Raw genomic sequence first — 18494 nt, 5'->3', positions numbered from 1 at the left:
TTCCCAATTCCAACATGAGCCTTAAAGGTGAATACACTGCATATTGTCTTCCATTTTGTTCACTTTAGGTCACTCATTTGATAACATATTGATCTTGGGAGGAAGTAGTCAAGAATTATGCAAAGCATAGGACAAACTTTGAAAAATATCTCTTTATCGTCTATGAAAACACCTCAGCACATGCAGGCACAAACACACGCCCGACGTCTATGAAAACACCTGTGCACATGCATGCACAAACACACGCCCAAATTATTACCTTCTATTACATCAAATAATTAATTCTTTACTTTAGTTACCTTTTCTTAAAGTAACTCCATCAGATACAGGCATGCTCACATGGGCAGTTAGCGAAAACTCGAAAAGACCATTCCTGGCCTCCTGCAGAAATGAACAATGGGCCAGCCCATAATGCTAAGCCAATGTCCCCCAAAGTATGTTCCACACAATTTGCTGTTAATAAGTGGTCAGGGGCCAAATGATGCGAGAAACACTGGAGTATCAAAGTTAAACTATTTTCATTGCAGGATTTGTCAGAGTCTTTAATGGGCTCGTGAGTATTGTGAGTCTGCAAAAGCGCTTTGAAGATGTAGTGTTTCCCTGTTTGTTTTACTTTAACCCAGAGCATCTTGAGAGTCTGAGCAAAGCTCACTTTGGGAAAGGATGGATTGAATGGACTTTCTGAGGTTATTATAAGAATTAGATGAGATAATGCACATAAGTGCTTGTCACTGAGCCTGGCACAGAGAGAGTGCTTAATAGAGTGAGTGCATAACAGACAGGTTTATGAAAAGCTACACCATTTCACATTCATACTAGCAACGGGTAAGGATTCCAGTTGCCCCACGCTCTCATCAACACTTTATTTAATTTAATTTTATTTTTATAACAGTCCTAGTGGGTGTGGAGTGGTATGTCATTGTGGCTTTAACTTACGTTTCCCTAAGAATTTGGTGATGAATCGGGGCACCTGGGTGGCTCAGTCGGTTGAGCATCCGACTTCACCTCAGGTCATGATCTCGCGGTTTGTGAGTTCGGGCCCCGCGTTGGGCTCTGTGCTGACAGCTCAGAGCCTGGAGCCTGCTTCGGATTCTGTGTCTCCCTCTCTGTGCCCCTCGCCTGCTCATGCTCTGTCTCTGTCTCAAAAATAAAAAAACATTAAAAAAAAAAAAGAATTGGTGATGAATATCTTTTCATGCGCTTATTGACCCTTTGTATATCTTCTCTAGAGAAATATCTATTCAGATCCTTTGCCCATTTTTAAATTGAATTTTGTCTTTTTACTGTTGAGTTGTAGGAATTCTTTAAATGTTCTGACTACTAGGGGCACCTGGGTGGCTCAGTCAGTTAAGTGACCGACTCTTGATTTTGGCTCAGGTCATGATCTCATGGTTTGGGGGTTTGAGCTCCACATCAGTCTCCGCGCTGAGAATGTTGAGCCTACGTGGAATTTTCTCTCCCTCTCTCTCTCCCTCTACCCCACTCATGTTCTCTCTCTCTCTCTCTCTCAAAATAAATAAATAAACTTAAAAAAATGTTCTGTCTACTCGTCCCTTATCAGACATATGATCTGCAAATACTTTCTCCCATTTTAGGGGTTGTATTTGCCCCTTTCTTAATAGTGTCATTGGATACACAAAGACTTTAATTTTGTCATGGTCCAACTGAACTATTTTTTTCTTTGGTTTCTTGTGCTTTTCAGAATCATCAGATTTTACAGTCCTTCCTCTCATGCTATCCTGCTATTTCTAAATGAGATCCTCTATGTAAAGTCCCTGCCACAGCATCTGACACATCAGAATTTCAATAAATTTTAGTTCCTTCTCTCTGTACTCAAGAAGCCAGGATGATTGGATGGGGCAAACGTCTTAACTCACATAAGTTGGGAGAAATGTTCCAAACCCAAAGTGAGATCCAAGGGAATAGATTGGTTGAATCAGCCAAACGCAAAGGCAGGTTAGACATGCAGTGAAGGGACAGTCAACATTGTCACCAAGTTTTCCTGACAAGACACCTGGCAGAATGGAGTGATTATTAAAGGACATGAACTTAAGATAGAGGTTGGGATGTTAAGATGAAGATACCTAGAGGTCTTGGTTTTACCAATCAGATACAACCAGGGAAAATCTGGAAGTGAGTGCGTGTCAAATAGAAGATCATCTGGCACTCACGGGGGCAGGAGTAGGGGCAGGTCTTCCTGTGGTAACTGTCGGGGGCTCCTGGCACCCAGGCTCTAGCACCTTTGGTGCTAAGTCGGGACAGCCAGTGGTAGTGGCATTCTTTTCCCGGACCAATATGGAGGTGCCCTTGGGCATTTTGTCTGGCTGCAATGTTTCTGGCTGTGTCGCTCCTGGTAGTCTCCCATAGAATCCATAAACTACCTAATCTCCTAAATAGTCTAGGAATATTTATTATCTTATAACACATATTATGATGTAATTTTATCCTGTTTATGTATTTGTCAGCTTTTAGACTTGAGAGTGCTGATTCTCAAGTGGGGGTGGCTTTGCTCCTCCTTCAAGGGGACATATGACAATGTCTTACAGATACTTGGGATTGTTACCACTGGGGTGGGAGGATTGCTACGGACATCCACAGGATAAGGGTCAAGGATGCTGCTAAACATCCTACGATGTACAGGACAGCCCCCCAATCACAATGGATTATCTGAGCCAAAATGTCACTAGTGCCCAGGTTGCTCAAACTTGATCTAAATCACTTGAGGGCAGAAATCATGGCTTATTCATCATCATATCTCCAGAATAGTGTCTGATAAATCCTTGGTAAAAGAATGGAAGAACATCAAAGGCAGTTCTCTAATGAATATCACCATTTGGGGAGTGGGGGAAAGAGCATCCACTTCTTCATCTGAGTTTTGTCGTTCACAAGTTGCTTCTCCCATCCAATCCATTACCTGTTCATGTCCCTGAGGATTCTCTCCTTGGCCATTTTCTCTCGTCCTATTCTCTTTGGGGTCTTCTCTTGCTCGTAGATTTCCTAAATAATCTCTTACATTTGCACAATTCCCTCCTAATTGTATGTTAGAAGACCACAGAATTTTGTTTTCAGCTCAGACGTATCGCCAGGTCTCCGGAATTGCCTACTAACGTGTGGATGCTAACAGACACCTTCCCCACACCAAACTTGCCCCCCACACACCATATGTGAGCAGAGGGCACCCAAATTCCATCTCCTTCCCAATCTGCTATTTCAGCAAATGAATAACTCAGATCAGACAGCTGGACTCCTCTCTGGCTCTCAGCCAGGAGCTGTGAATTCCACTTCTTGAGTATACTCAATAGATGGTGAATTTACACCCTGCTCTCCAACTTTACTCCTAGAAACACACTTCAGACCTGGATATTTTTTGCTATCGTTTAGTCAGCCTTCTTGTCTATAGTTTTACCTCTTCTAGTCTTTTTATATAGGCACCTGCTTGATGTTTCTATAACGCATCTCTTGTCATATCCCTTTCTGTGTTAAATCCCGAGACTTCTCTCTCTGGATAAAATTCAAACTTTCTTGCTCTAAAATGCAAGGGGACTTATGATGTTGCCTCTGCCTATTTTTCAGTCCGCCTTGGTAACCTTTTCCTTCTTTGCTCTGAGTGTCTTCTTCCCATTCCTCCTTGCACATGCTGTTCCCACTGTCTGAAATGATGTTCCCCTCACATTCACCTGGCTGTTGGAGAAGGGTACACATTCCTCCTTACTATTTGTGATGATCATTTTTATGCGTTAAATTGATCAGACCGGTAGTACCTAGTTATTCAAACACTAATCTAGGTATTGCCATGAAAATATTTTGTAGATGTCATTAACATGCTCGAAGTGGATCAGTTAAATTTAAGTAAAGATTATCCTAGAAAAATCATAGTGATCCTCATCCAAGCAGTTGGAAGGCCTTAAGAGCAGAACTGAGGTTTACCTGAGGAAGAAAAATATTCGCCCTGGAACTACAGCATCAGTTCTTGCCCGGATTTTCCAACCGGTCCTTCCTGGTGGCCCGCACTATGGATTTCAGACTTGCTTGGCCAGTCCCCGCAATCACACAAGGCAGCTCCTTGCAATAAACACCATTTTATGCACACCCTCACACGCATACATCCTACTGGTTCGGGTCCTCTGTTGGAAGTCTGACTGATATGCTAGCCATGCCTGTCAACCTGGCATTCTGCACAAAGGAGGAAGTCTTACAGGAAACACTTAGTGCCCCCCTCTTCTGCCTCCCCTCTGTCTCCTTTCTCTAACTTCCTCTCCCCCATAGGAGAAGTAGTGTCCAACCCAAATAGAGCCTGGTATTCAATGGCTCATGTTTTACCAATAGTGGAATCACTCTGTCTTGTTATTTGAAAAAAAGACCACACCCTCTTTCAAACCCCATGCCTTGGCCCCATGCCTTGTGGTCCCACAACCTGTCTTTTACAGCAAGCTTCTAGTCCTTGCCTATGGAGCTATTTGGGTCAGAGGGTCAAATATTCATTTCCCCACATGAAGTCATAACCAGAATTGCCATGTTCTGTAGTCTGAATGTTTGACCCCACAAAATCCATATGTTGAAATCCCAACCCTGAAGGGGATGGTATCAGGAGGTGGGGTCTTTGGGAGCTGATTAGGGCACGACGAGAGAGCCCTTATGATTGGGATTAGGGCCCCTAGAAAAGAGACCCAAGAGAACTAGCTCATCCCTTCCGCCATGTGAGGGGACAGCAAGAAAACAGCTGTCAGTGAGGAAGCAGGCTCTCACCAGACACCCAGTCTTCCAGCACCTTGATCTTGGACTTCCCAGCCTCCGGAACCATCAGAAACCAATGTCTGTTGTTTATAAGCTTGCCAAAGGTAATTCACCGTAGCAGCCCCTGCAAACTCAGACAGAAGTTGGTACCAAGAGTGAGATGCTGCTGTAACAAATGCCTAAAAGTGCGGAAGTGACTTTGGAGCTAGGCAAGGGGTAGAGCCTGGAGGATTTTGGGGTGCATGCTACAGAAAGCCTACACTGCTGTTAAGGGTAATTCTGTGAACTGCAAGAAAGGAATGTTTACTGTTTATAAGCCACTCAGTCCATCTCTCATAAGTTGCCATAGTCCCAGTGGGCTAAGACACCATGCCTCTGAAGCAGAAGGCGGGCCATCAATTTCCTATTTCATTTCTCACAGGCTCTGGAGAAGCACTCACTTCTTTCTTGTTCCATCTGTTATGGCGAACGAGATGCAAGCCACACCCCCCTCCCTCCATCCACCTCCTCTGCTTCCTTACCGGGTGGAGAGCTAAGGCGGGTCTGGGAAGGCAAGGCCAAGGAGTCTGGACTTGGTAATCGCAGGACCTAGCAGTTGAATATCATCTGAATCTGCCAGCTATCCCCAGCCAGGCAGCCACATGAGGAATCAGCACTAAGGGAGACTCCCTGTTGATTTGGAACCTCAGAATGAATGAGTAGGGATGTGGTCAAGAGCCAAGATGGAGATTTCTCATCTGGCATCAGTAAGATCTTTTCACTTCTCCAGGAGTCCGGGGGCTCACAGAGTCTTTGACAGAGCCAAGGTCCTAGAAAGAGTAGGGCTTTTCACTGATCTTAGGAGGATGTCTTCAAAAGGGTCTGGGAATATGTGCGGAGGTTTGAATGCACGGCAGTTTGGGAGGGCTGGGCATAGGAGCCACAAAAGATATTTACTTGGTTTCTCCCATTGGCCTGCAGCTGTGAACTTGATGCACCAGGAAGTGGGTGCTTAACAGGGGATCTTGTGCCGCCTCTGAAGCAGTTAAATTTATTCAAGGCGTGGGGAATTAAGGGGGAGAACATGAGAAAAGGGAAAGATTTGGGGTCATTGTATCTCAGGGACCACTCAGGCACGGGTTTGGGGGATTCTGACAGCCCCACACAGAGCTGAAGGAACCCAGGGCTACTGCAGGTTTTGGGGGTGAAGCACACAGCAGACAGAGGTCTTTGCTTCTCCTCAGGATTCTGAGGAAGAAAGTTCCAACAGTAGTAGCTCAGACGAGAAGCTTTGGCCTTATGCAAGGCATATGGCAGTATGTTGAAGCTCATGATGGAACATTTTCCCAATTGAGTTTAAGTGAACATGTTGTACACTCCAGACAGCTGGCATAGAGTAACTGGCGTTCTGGCAAATCTAGAGGCAAGATGAATCTTTTCCTTCCTACTTTTTCTCTGTGTTACTTCCTCCACCAACTCTCAGCTTCAATCCATTGCTGGCTCAAGACAGAGGAGAACATAGCTTCTATTTGTGAAATGCTCTCACTGGGGATCAGACACCATTCATCTCTGTATGGGCCTGGTGCGCTGATCAATCATCTTGAGAATCGGGTTGACTTGATTCTTTGGAGATGTGGGACGCATAAGAGTTCTGAGGTTGGAGGAATCCACTCTTAGCATCGGGTAATCACCGTGGCAGCCCAGGAAGACGGCCCCACCTGCAGCAGTTGGGTGAGACTCTCCAAGTCTGAGCAGAATGGGAAACGTGGGAAGAAGGTATTTTAGAGTTAAGTGTCTTTGGTTTACAAGAAAAAAGGAATTTGCACTTTTATTTCACTTCTAAATTCTCATTTCTTCCAGGACTTTAGCTGTGAAAGAAGTGATCCATTGTTCATATTTAGGGAATCAGTATTGTGCTAATTTGAATCTAGTCCAGAATCCCTGGTGAGCTATTCTGGCTAATGGGCTTGGTATAGTTTGAGATAAGAACTGAGTCTAAAATTCAACTCGGCCTTTGAAATGATGTCCTTATAGGACCGTCCTGTATCCTCCTGGCGTAAAAGCTGAACTGCCCAGCTCCCTCGTGGCAAGAATGGGTTCTCCGTGTCCTGTGGGGTATTGGGAGTGGCACAAAAGGGAGATGGCTGCTCTGACACTCTTCTGGCCCCTTCTCTCCAGGGACAGCCTCATCCTTTGCCCAAAGGTTTGAGAAGGAACAGAAAGCTGAGGAGAATTCAGGAATTCCTTGCCACCTCTTCCTCTGTTCATGCCTCAGGCAAAGAGGAGGGAGGTGCTCTGTCTCTCCAGGTGGGAGAGCGCTGGCAAAGGAGACTCTGTTGCCTTCTCCACTCCTGTCTTTATCCACTGGCCCTTCAGGGAGGGAGGGGATGCGGCCAGTCTTACGAGGGAACTTGAGATCCTCAGCCTCACTGCCCTAGCAGGTGCAGTTACTGGGCTCACCCTACCTCTTCCAGCGACACCAGCGTGGTGGGTGGTGGGAAAGGCTAGGAGAGTCCCGTGCTCCCAGGAGGAATGTCGTTTCACTGACACTGTCTACAACTGTCAGCATGTGATGATAATAAAAAGCAGAGGGCTTTGGGTTGGTCGGTCCCGATATTGTCTATAGAGAATGCACCACTAATTGGATGGATCGCCAACGTGGATCACTCCCAGCACCCTATCTTTATAGACTATCAGGGAAGGGTCCCCTGGGCTTCCCTCACTTACACCAAACCAGAGAGCTAGCTGCTCTCTAGCTGACACCATCCCTCCTGCGTATCCGGGAAGGGCTTCCTCATATCCTACCTGCTTCTTATCTGCTCCTTCGACCCCATTTTCCTCAAAACGGCTGGAGCAAGATGTTAAAAGGCACTACCCCCTCCCATAATTTCTCATCAGACTTAGAATTAAACCCAGCCTCTTACCCCCAGCCCTCAAAGCCTTGTCCTCCTGGCCCTTGCCTGGTTCTTGAACCTTATGTCCTCCTTACTGCCTCCCGGTCACGAAGCTTCAGCCACACTGGCTGTCTTGGTGTGCTCAGGCAGATGTCACAAAACACCACAGACTGGGTGGCTTAGACAACAGACATTTATTTTCTCACAGTTCTGGGGGCTGGAAGACCAAGATCACAGTGGCAGAAGGTTTCTTCTAAGGCTTCTCTCTTTGGTTGATAGACAGCTGCCTTCTGGCTGTGTCTGCATATCCTCCCATAGCCTTGCCTTTTAACATCTTGCTCCAGCTGTTTTGAGGAGAATGGAATCAAAGGGGCAGATAGGAAGCAAGAAGGACATGAGGAAGCCTTCCCGGACCCCCAGAATGGATGGTGTCAGCTAGAGAGTAGAGATGGGGGTTGAGAGAGGTAAGCAGCTTTGGGATATGTTTGGTGTAAGTGATGCCCTCATTGATGCTAATTACTTCTTTCACGGCCCTGTCTCCAAACACAGTCACATTGGAGGTTAGGGCTTCCACATTTGAATTTTGGGAGGACGCAGTTCGTGCTATAACACTGGTCCTCCTGCCTGCCCCAGGACCTTTGCCCATGCTGTGCTCTCGGTTTGGAGGGCCCTTGCCAGTTCTTTGATTAGCCACCTCTTTTTTTTTTTTTTTTTTGTCATCCAGTGTTCAGCTAAAATGTCTTTTCTTCAGAAAGACTCTCTGGCATCTTATCTAAATGGCCCTTCAGTCACTCGCTATCCCTTTACCCATTTTGGTTCTGCCCCAGGCCTTATCACCTCCTGCTATACATCATACATCTTGTTGTCGCCTTTGCCCATTAGAATAAAAACTCTGTGAGAGTAGAGGCCTTGCCTGTCACGTCCACTGCTAGTCACCCTGTGTCCCCCACTGTGTTCCCAGTGGCACATAATAGATGCCTAATAAACATTTATTGAATGAATGCAACAGAATGCCCATACTGTTAAACCAGTAAATCAGTCCAGTATAAGGTAAGTCAGACAGCTTTCCACACTGAAAAATAAACTATAATTAGTGCCTAAAGATCTTCCTCTAATCAAATGAGCAGAGCATAACTCAAGGCCAAGTGACAGGGCATCGAGAGTAAAAACACCAGCAAAGCTGTCGCTAACGCTCTTGCCAAAACAGGTGATGATTGCTCACACCATCATCAAAAGTGTGTGCCCGTGCTGGCTCCCCGCCCTCTCACAAATGACCTGTGGGATCAAATGTAGGAGTATTTATCAACTTTACAGGGAAAATGCTATCTGGTTTTAATTTTCAGTTAGTGAAGGGGTGAGACTGAGTAACTGTTCATTTGCTCACTAACCAATTGTATTTCTTTTTCTGTCTGACATGTGTTCCGTTATTAGTTTTAGATTTTTTATTCACCTTTTACTTACGGATTCATAAGAATATTTTGAGCCTAAAATAAAACATGTTATTTACCTAGCTTAAAGAAATGCATGTATTCTTTGACCCAGGAATTACGCTTCTAGGAATTTCACCCATAAACAGATTTGCCTTACCGCACAAAAATAATGCTCAAGGACATTAACGGCACTTTTGTTGTAATAGTCTCAAATGAAAGCCATTTAAATGTTAATAGGGATAGGTTATATAAATTATTCCATAAGGATACACAGAACACTGAACAGCTGAACGAAAGACTATAGTACATTTTCAGGTCCAAAATCCATTCCATTTGAAGCAAACTGGCAAAACAGTATTTATAGGCTGATTCCATTTGTGTCTTTTGAAACAATGTTTTCTAAGCCTGGAGAAGAAATGGTTAACAGCAGTTAGTAGTAATAGTAACACAAAGGGAAGTGGGTAAGAAAGGGATTGACATTCTACTTTAAAGGCAAGTCCTGGGGGCCCCTGGCTGGCTCAGTGGATTAAGCGTCCAGCTCCAACTTCGGCTCAGGTCATGATCTCACCACGCGTGGGTTCGAGCTCTGCATGGGGCTCCCCACTCTGAGCACAGAGCCCGGTTCAGATCCTCTGTCTCCCTCTCTCTCTCTGCCCCTCCCCCCACTCCTTCATTCATAAATAGATAGATAGATAGATAGATAGATAGACAAACGTAAGTCCTCCTCACAGGTTCAAGGGTTTTCCGGTTGTCATCATATGTTTGCTTTCGTTTTGCTTTGTTTTATTTCTTAGCTCAGGCCTTGGAGAAGCAAATCTTTCTCTTGACCCTGCAGCTCTCCCCAGATACTCAATGTCGCCAGCAGCTGTCCAGAGATTTCCTGCATTATCCACTTCCTTGAAAAGCCCACATTCTTCTTTAAATTCTTCTAGAATCAATCTTGAGTCATCAAGAGGAATTATTCCTGCATCAGTCCCTTCCCCTGCTGCACATTAAGCCTAGCTGTGAGGGGAGACTGCATTTTCTAATGGGGCTTGTCACTCTGCATACGATATTATGCCACTTAAAGGGACGTTACAAGAATTCTAACTGCGTTCGAGCATTTCTACGCAGAGCAATGGCTTACAGTGTGAAAACAGAGCATGTACAGCCCAGAGACCCTGGAATTCTTGCCAGACTTGAAGAGGTTTCCACTGGAGCTAGCTGTTCTGAAAGTATTTGGCATCTGAAACAACTGCTTTTTCGGTAGTTCCCATGTCTGCGTTCCAGGTGTGCATCCCCAGAAAAGTATACGTTATTTCATCCTAGGCACGTGGCTCACACCCAGGACCTATGCTCGAGCCACCAATCCACACTGGTTCCTAAGAGCATCTATTCACCGGTATGCAAAAAATGTCTCCTTGTATGTGAGCCATGTCAGGAAGAACAGATGGGGCACTGACATGAAATGAAGTGGCAATTCTTGCTGGAAATAATAGCAACGAATACACTTGAGGGGTACTTCCTGGGCCTCACAAAACTGGAGGGATAAAAGCATAAAAATTCAGATTATTTGGGGGGCTCCAGGGTGGTTCAATCTGTTAAGCATCTATCTCTTGGTTTCAGTTCAGGTCACGATCTCCTGGCTCGTGAGCTCAAGCCCTGCATCAGGCTCCACGCTGACAGCATGGAGCCTGCTTGGGATTCTCTCTCCCTCTCTCTCTGCCCCTCCCCTGGTCACTCTCTCTGTCTCTCTCACTCAAAATAAATAAATAAACTTGATTTTTTTTTTAAATTTCCGATTATCTTTATCTTTTCCTTTTCCACTTCCAAGATTTAAAGAAGACAAGAATAAATACGTAGAACTTTTACCAACCCGAGACTTCTGAATTGGGCATGTGTTAGGGCGTTGAACTTACAGTAGTAGCCTTGACTCATCTACTCTCCACCATTTTCCAATAGCTATTTCCAAATCTACTCCAATGGGAGAGCCGTCCACACAGTCAGCCAAAGAAGATCATGCTTCCCTGGCCTCCCACCTCTCCCCGATTTCCAGACACCAAGGGTGAGCCTGCCCATCTCTGGCCTCACACGGCCGTCGGCAAGAGTGAAGAAGGCCTCAGAACACTCCCGGCAAGTCCACCACAGTTCACTGCCCCGCAATGCTCCCAGCCTTGTTGAGGACACACAGGCAAACCTCACTTAGCCCTGTTCTCTGGTGGGTGCCAGGCCCCACAAGATGCTTAGAACTCTCAGTCATCTTTCATCTCCGTGGATTCTTGTCCTCAACCATCTCTGCATTTTCCCATCTTCTCTTTCACTCTATGACCCCGCTCAAATTCCCAAAACCCTTCCACACTGCCTTCTAGAATTCGGGTTTAACCACCAAATTCTGGACTCTCCTCTCGGGAAACGACTTGCTTTTCACTCAGCCCTCTGAGGTGAAGGCCGCTGTGTCCTTCAAGACTCTTGCAACACCAGGCCTGGGGGTGGGGGGGTGGGTATCCTTCCTGTTTCATACAGCCTCCCTCCCAACACAAGAACAATGGCAAATCCTCATCTTTGAATGTCATGTCATTAGTCTTTATCACTCTATATTCCAATCTGTTACAGTCACTAACAGACCCCCCCCCCCTCCTAATCCTTTGCAGATTTTAGCTCTTGGCTTACTGCTACTTCTCCAGCATACATGATGACTTCAGTACGCATATATATAAAATCTTTCCAATGTCCTAGACTCTCAGTTTCCTGATGCCCTCTCCTCCAACTCTTACATCCTCCACTCTGCCTCAAGCAGTCACTTCAAAGGTCATACCTAGACTTACTGCCAGCAAATAGAACTCCTCTATAATTGTAATTTCAAGCATTCTCTCTTTCCAGCTCACTCTGATATCCCAGCTCTAAGAAGCTTTAGCTCCACTGGAACTTATTAGCAATTGATCATATATTTTCATGGTCGCTTGGTTTTCCGCTTAGCCTAGGTTGTGAGACTCCACCATTATATTACACCTTGGCAAATATTCTTCACAATCTTGTTTCACTGTTCTCACCTGGAAAAAACCCCCAAGCGAGGTTAAATCTAATCATTCATCTCTGTGCACCTACAGACATGGTCAGGGCTGGAGAGAGACACCTGACTCCCTGACTGATCTCATTGTCAACTCCTGAACAGTGTCTTCAAGGAGGTTCTTTGTTCTTCCCATCAACATACATTTCTAGAAATCCATCAGTCTCCTGTTTACCCTTAACTTGCTCCCGAGTTTGAGATTACCACCGAATCACCTAGAAATACATGAAAACTCAGATTGCTGGGCCTCCCTCCCCAGATTTCTGAATCAGTCGGTTTGGGGCAGGGCTTGAGTAACTGTATCTCTCAGGTGGTGCTGATGTTGCTGGTCTGGACCACACGTAGAGAACAACGTGCCCTGGATGACTTTTTCATGACTTTTTCTTTCTCCTCAAACCTCCAATACATATTGCCCATCCTTACTCTCATTTGATGGCTTTACTTAACATACACCACACACACACACACACACACACACACACACACACAATCTAAAAACAACTTCCAAGGCTCCCAGCACCCAATCTCCTTGTGACCCGGAGCAGTGCCCATCCATTCTTTGCTCCCTCCTGCTATGATAGATGAACTATTAGGCTTCTCTCTATAGCCAGCCCTCCACACGTGTAATGGACTCTATCTCCCCTCTTACTCCATCCTAACTTGTGCAACTACCGCTTCTCCTAACCTTCTCCCTGTGTCATGAACTACTCCCTTGCCTCCCATGCCCACCAGTGTCAAGCACTTGAAGAGAACCCCCTCATGACCCCACATTTCCTTCTATCACCCTTTTACAACAACATTCCATGAAAACCTGGTGTCTTCAGTTTTCCTCAGACTCACCAGGCACAGTACCTACCTACCACACAGCCTTTGACTTGCCGTTGTCTCTACCTGGAAGATTCTACAAGACCAACTTGACCATCTCCTTCATGGTCTTGGTCAAATGTCATCCTCCCAGTATTTTCTCTCCCCCAAGCCCCACTCCACTGTCCCTCACTGACCAGTTGTCCTTACCCTTCTTCTCTCCTGTATTGCTTGGGATCTGAAATTCCATCTTGGTTGGATTCGGGTAATAACGGACATTAGGCAAAACTAACCTCTTTCACACAGGAACACTGAGCTCTCTTTGACTGCATCTAAATTGTCAAGGCCTTCCTAAATAAAATACATTTCTGCTTTTCCTTCGCTCTCTGTTTCTACTCTGTGTGATCAGTTTTAATACCAACTGACCACTTTATAACTTTGTCCTGAATATTTAAGTGCCGTTGGATTATGGGGACTAGTAGGCTTCCCCGGAGGCCACTTCAAATGTAGCTTAATTTGTACTGGTCCATGTGACTATGTTAATCTAAAACCCAGATATATGAGACCTGCCTCATCTTCCTTTCTGTTCACTTACTTTTCCCTATGTTAAATCGTATTTGGATAAGCTAGACAACAAGAAGGAAAAAAAAAAAAAAAAGACTGTGGCATATCCTACCCTAAAGGGACCACCACATCAGTGGCGTTAGAGGAATTCCCACATCATTCAAGAGGTACTCCAGTGCTCTTAAGAAACCCGGCACTGGCTGCAAGGAAGCTCACTGGCACATCACATCACCTGCAACACAGTGAATCAGACAGGAATGAATCTAGCTGAATCCATATGCCGTGTGGTCCCTGGGAAAGAAACGAATCAGTCAAAGTGACATGACTGATGGATTAACTTTAGGAATGAAGGACATGGCAATTTCTCCTCTGCACAGGGCCCAAATAAAGGGGAGGTCATACAAAAGCCGCAGCAATTAAAGAATGAAAGAATCACAATGTAAACATTTGCGGAATTTCCCTATAACTCAAACTCGACCGCTTTGGCTTGTGGGGATAGTTTCCCTGTAAAAAGAAAAAAGGAATTCTCTGTGTAAAGGATTAAAAAGCCAGTGGATTTTAAATACCCTGGTTTCTCTACTTAAGAGATCAAATAAATAAATAAATAAATAGGACGTGCGGACACTTTAAGTGCTGTGTGTGTCCCCAGGTGGAAAGATCAGGCTTGGTTAAATCATTATATACTCTATCATTCATGTGTCATGTCATGGAAGGCGTCATGGGGAGAAAAAGAAATGTGCCCTTCCCCTCGTGCTGGCCGAGGGGACATAAATCGGTATTCAGGACTGAAATGACAAACCCTTCGGGTTAGAAGCCTGCAGGTTCACAGAAGTTGCCCTTTCAGTCGGTTCTCTTACATTAAAATAAAACAAACCAAACAGAAGCATACATTTTAAAGGAGAGGATGAAAAACATGTGAAGGTGATTTGATGGTGAAGACAAAAATCCCACCCCTGGCCCTGCTTGGAAATATTCTGCCATGGAAGCTGTGTCTTTGTCCAAGGCCACTGTTTTCCCGGCCCCTCCTTTCCAGGATCACGTGTTTCCCCGGCAGATATGAAAATGACCTGATACTCCCAAGGTAGCAAACATTCCACTGAGTTTCTGTTGCAGGCGCCTAGAAGAAATTTCCTGTTCCATTATTGTACCAAATGAGTGTTGGGCTAATCAGGGCCTCCTGGGGAGGAATGACGAATAAAGAGTACCCATCCCCTCGAGTGAGGCTCTGAGCTACTTCCAAATGCATTTATAGCCTTAATATAACTCAGGAGACTTCACCACCCACGTGGGAAACCAAACCCTTCTAATGGAGTATTTGCTGAGTTCGTCATGGAGCAAAGGAGGACCATTTCTGATAAGCATATTCTTTTATCTATTGTGTTCATTAGAGGTGCCGATGAGAGGTTTCAAAGTCATTTTTTTTTGTTGTTGTTTTGTTTTATCGTTGCTCGGGATGAGACATATAACTTCTTTCATGAGCAAGATGACCGTCAGGAGACACACGATTCCTGCCTGGTGCTGCCCAGGTGTTCGGTGGGGAGGAAGAAAAACATGGGGCATGCCCCCTGACCTTGCCACCAATACTTGGTGTGGGTCTTCCCCATTCCCCATTAAAGCCCCATTTAAAGAAGGCTTTAAAACCCCACCCACTTTGGGGCGCCTGGGTGGCTCAGTCAGATAAACGTCTGACTTCAGCTCAGGTCATGATCTCACGGTTCGTGGGTTCAAGCCCCAAGCCCCGGGTCGGGCTCTGTGCTGACAGCTCAGAGCCTGGAGACTGCTTGGGATTCTGTGCCTCCCTCCCTCTCTCTCTGTCCCTCCCCTGCTCACACTCGATCTCTCTCTGTCTCTCAAGAATAAATACACATAAAAAAAAAAAAAAAAAAATTTAAACTCCACCCATTTCGTGACCCTCACTTTTACCTCTTCGTGTGTCTTCAACATGCACCTCACCCAGAGAAAAAGTATCAGACTCCTCATTTTCTCATAGGCAGCTATTCTCAGTCCTTTTGTTTTGGTGAGAAGCCTGCCGATACCGCACTGAGAATCGCTGGGCCCCCACCTGCCTCTTCTTCTCCCAAGGGATAAGAAAGCTGTTATCACTTCCATGCTAATAATAGCAAATTTAGCACAATTGCCTTCTGATCTTTCAAACCACTACAATATTTTGAAGAGGAAAAAAAAAAGAAAAAGAAAAAGAAAAAACCTTGGCTCCAGAGGGAAGAGAAAGATTGTAGTTGATCAGACCTGCAAACAATTGTCTAACATTTGTATGTAGCAAGTAATCATGCTTTTTCTTTCTGTAATTAAAAGAAAAAAACTATTGCCCTCTCACTTTTGTCCTATTATTTTTGGAGAAACTGAGGCATCAACATTATACTTAAAAAACCTTCCGCATTTCCTGCCTGTCCCACCACCTACTCTTTAACGTGTTTCTGCCTTGGACATCAGCTCCCACCTGGGAAATGCTGTTATAAAGAAGAAGCTAGATTTATAGAAACATCATGTAATGCCTAAGAAATTTGCTGGAAAAGAAGATGTAAATTTTAAGTGTATCTATGGTTCACATTCCAAGTGAGTGCAGCTGCCTGGGTCATACAAATTCTGTGTCCACCAGCATTAAAAATTAATATCATATGGGGCACCTGGCTGGCTCATCGGTTAAGCATCCAACTTCAGCTCAGGTCATCATGTCACAGTTTGAGAGTTCGCGCCCCACGTCGGGCTCTGTCCTGACAGCTCAGAGCCTGGAGCCTGCTTCGGATTCTGTGTCTCCCTCTCTGTTCCCCTCCCCTGCCTGTGCTCTATCTCTCTCTCAAAAATAAATAAATGTTTTAAAAAAATTTTTTAATAAAAAAAAATTACTATCATATGAAAATATAATCACGACACTATTTGGCATCTAGATAATACTTTGCATCTTAAGAACTCAACATCCCTGTAAATAGGTGACCTTACTTCACTTTCCTTATAGTCTTGGAAGCTAGAAAAGGCATAGTATGCTAATATGATCCCTGTTTTATGAAGGGAAAAAAAGGAATCTAAAAAATTCAAGCAGCCTCCATGTATAGGATGGAATTGGAGCCCAAAGTTAAAATGCTGCATGGGAAACTCACTGAACTAAAACACCTCCATCATTTATTACGTTTGAGAGTTTGCAAAGAACCTTCAAGTGGTGCTGGCACATATACCTGCAAAATGCTCTCAACCCTGCAGATGAGCACATTTGCAACTGCCGCTTTCTGACCCAAACAAGGAGCAGCTGAACCAAATGAATTAGCGTCTACGTGTTCTGATTAGCTGGCCTCAGCGCTGCTCCCACGGGGACATCCCGGAATGTCCCTTGGACCCGCTGGGGAGGTGGGGACAGGGAGAGATGGAGAGAACCCTTAAGCACTAAGGGGAAAACCCAAGTGCTCCGAATATTCACCTTCCCTCCTTTTGCTTCTCAAACGTTATTGTAGGTGAAATTAAGCCAGAGTGCAGTACGCATGGACCCAAATCCTTTCTTTTCTTTTTTTTTTTTTGTCTCCGGTTCGGAAGTGCCAGACAGGCGAGCTGTGGTTTTAAGAAGCACCCCAGGTTTTAAGAAGCAAGGCAGGTGTGCAGCCATTTCCATTCCGGCTGCAAGCCCTTTTGCAAAAAGGAGCCCTTTGCAAGAAGCATTTCTCTCCTGTCCTTATAAATCAAATAAAGAAAAATAAAAATTTCTGCCAGGCCACATGCCTCTGTTCCTATCCTTCAGTGGGCCTAAAATAAAAAAAGATTACCCTCTCTGTTCTTTCTCTTATCCCTTTACTAGGGGGAAAAAATAAATAAAAATAAAAAATAAAAATAAAAGAGCTAGAGAAAGAGAGAAAAATCAAACAACTGTCTAAACCAATCAATCCAACATTTCCAAAGGCTTTTGACCTGTGGCAATGTCAATCCCGTCTTTTTTTTTCCTCCTTTCTTTCTTTGAATCGATATAACCTATGATTCCGATCGCTCCCATATGTCAGTGCCTGCTGAAGGCACATTTTATTGTTCATAAAGCCCCGGACGATAATGAAAAATAAGCAAGAAAACGATAAATTCATCAAAGTTGCGAGAATATTCGAGGAAAAAAGGAATTTCCCGAGGTAACTGTCCTTGACCTGGCTCTTTAATCGAGTGAGATTTCATCACTTTATCTAATATCATGCTTCATGCTTCAGGCGTCCAGCAATTCTATTTTAGTGTGGTCTAATGGGCAGCTGACACATCCACTCAGCCCCAGACTGCATAATATGTGCTGACATACTGTGTGGTGAGCAGCCTTGCCCGGGCTGTTTATTTGGGCCTCCGGAGGAAACCAACCAACCAACCAACCAACAAGCAAGCAAAAAATGTCATCAGGAAAGGGTGCTTCCTCCCCCTTTCAGGCTCACCTTTCCGGGTCTCCGTGGACTTCACCTGTGAAGAGGTCCGGGAGCCCTTGCCGGAGGGCAGGCTCTGATTTGGGGCTGCCTGGGTCTGCCTGTAGGTGAGAAGCCGGCAAAGGCTGGTTATGGTTGTCTGAAACCTGAATCTGGACGGTGTAATGAGGAGTGTCATTCTAACCGCTTTGCAGGCGGCTCTTCTCAGAACCCCTGATTCAATTTGATATTCTGAGGTTAACGTACTGTATTGCGCCCGAAAATAGGAATGCACACGGAAGGCTTTTAGACTTAGTTCAGTAAGCATGGCAAAGCCATCAACAGCTATTTGTACACGTAGGCATGGTGGGGCTCACTTCGATGTTCTGATTAATGCTTGCTCCCCGCCCCCCCCGCCCCCGCCACCACCCCCGAGTCGGACTTCAGAGTAGAAACCCCCTTGTTTTGTTCTTTTTAAAGTCAGCTTTTAACGTAACAGCTGAGAATATTTTCGTAGATGACGTAACACCAACACCAACAGGCACGCAGGGAAACGCCACAATCTTTGTAGATTTCCAACGTAGGCAAACTTCAAACTTTTCTAAAAAGCACGAGGACACAGCAGGGACATGATAACTCTCTGAAATATGTGACCCTGGACTGAATT

General features: G+C 45.0%; 1 long non-coding RNA gene across 1 annotated transcript; it reads right to left on the bottom strand.

The window, feature by feature from the left end:
- Window positions 1–10401: 10401 nt before the first annotated feature.
- LOC147574750 (uncharacterized) lies at window positions 10402–18216 on the bottom strand. The gene is made up of 3 exons (XR_015243287.1): window positions 18140–18216; window positions 17861–17949; window positions 10402–10556 (listed from the first exon to the last, which is right to left on the bottom strand). It is a non-coding gene; the product is annotated as an uncharacterized LOC147574750 (long non-coding RNA).
- Window positions 18217–18494: the final 278 nt, after the last annotated feature.

Source organism: Puma concolor, chromosome D4, assembly GCF_028749965.1.
Source record: "Puma concolor isolate L17-30 chromosome D4, mPumCon1.1.hap2, whole genome shotgun sequence".
NCBI classification, from domain to species: Eukaryota; Metazoa; Chordata; class Mammalia; order Carnivora; family Felidae; genus Puma; species Puma concolor.
This window is presented reverse-complemented; position numbering and strand designations above follow the sequence as displayed.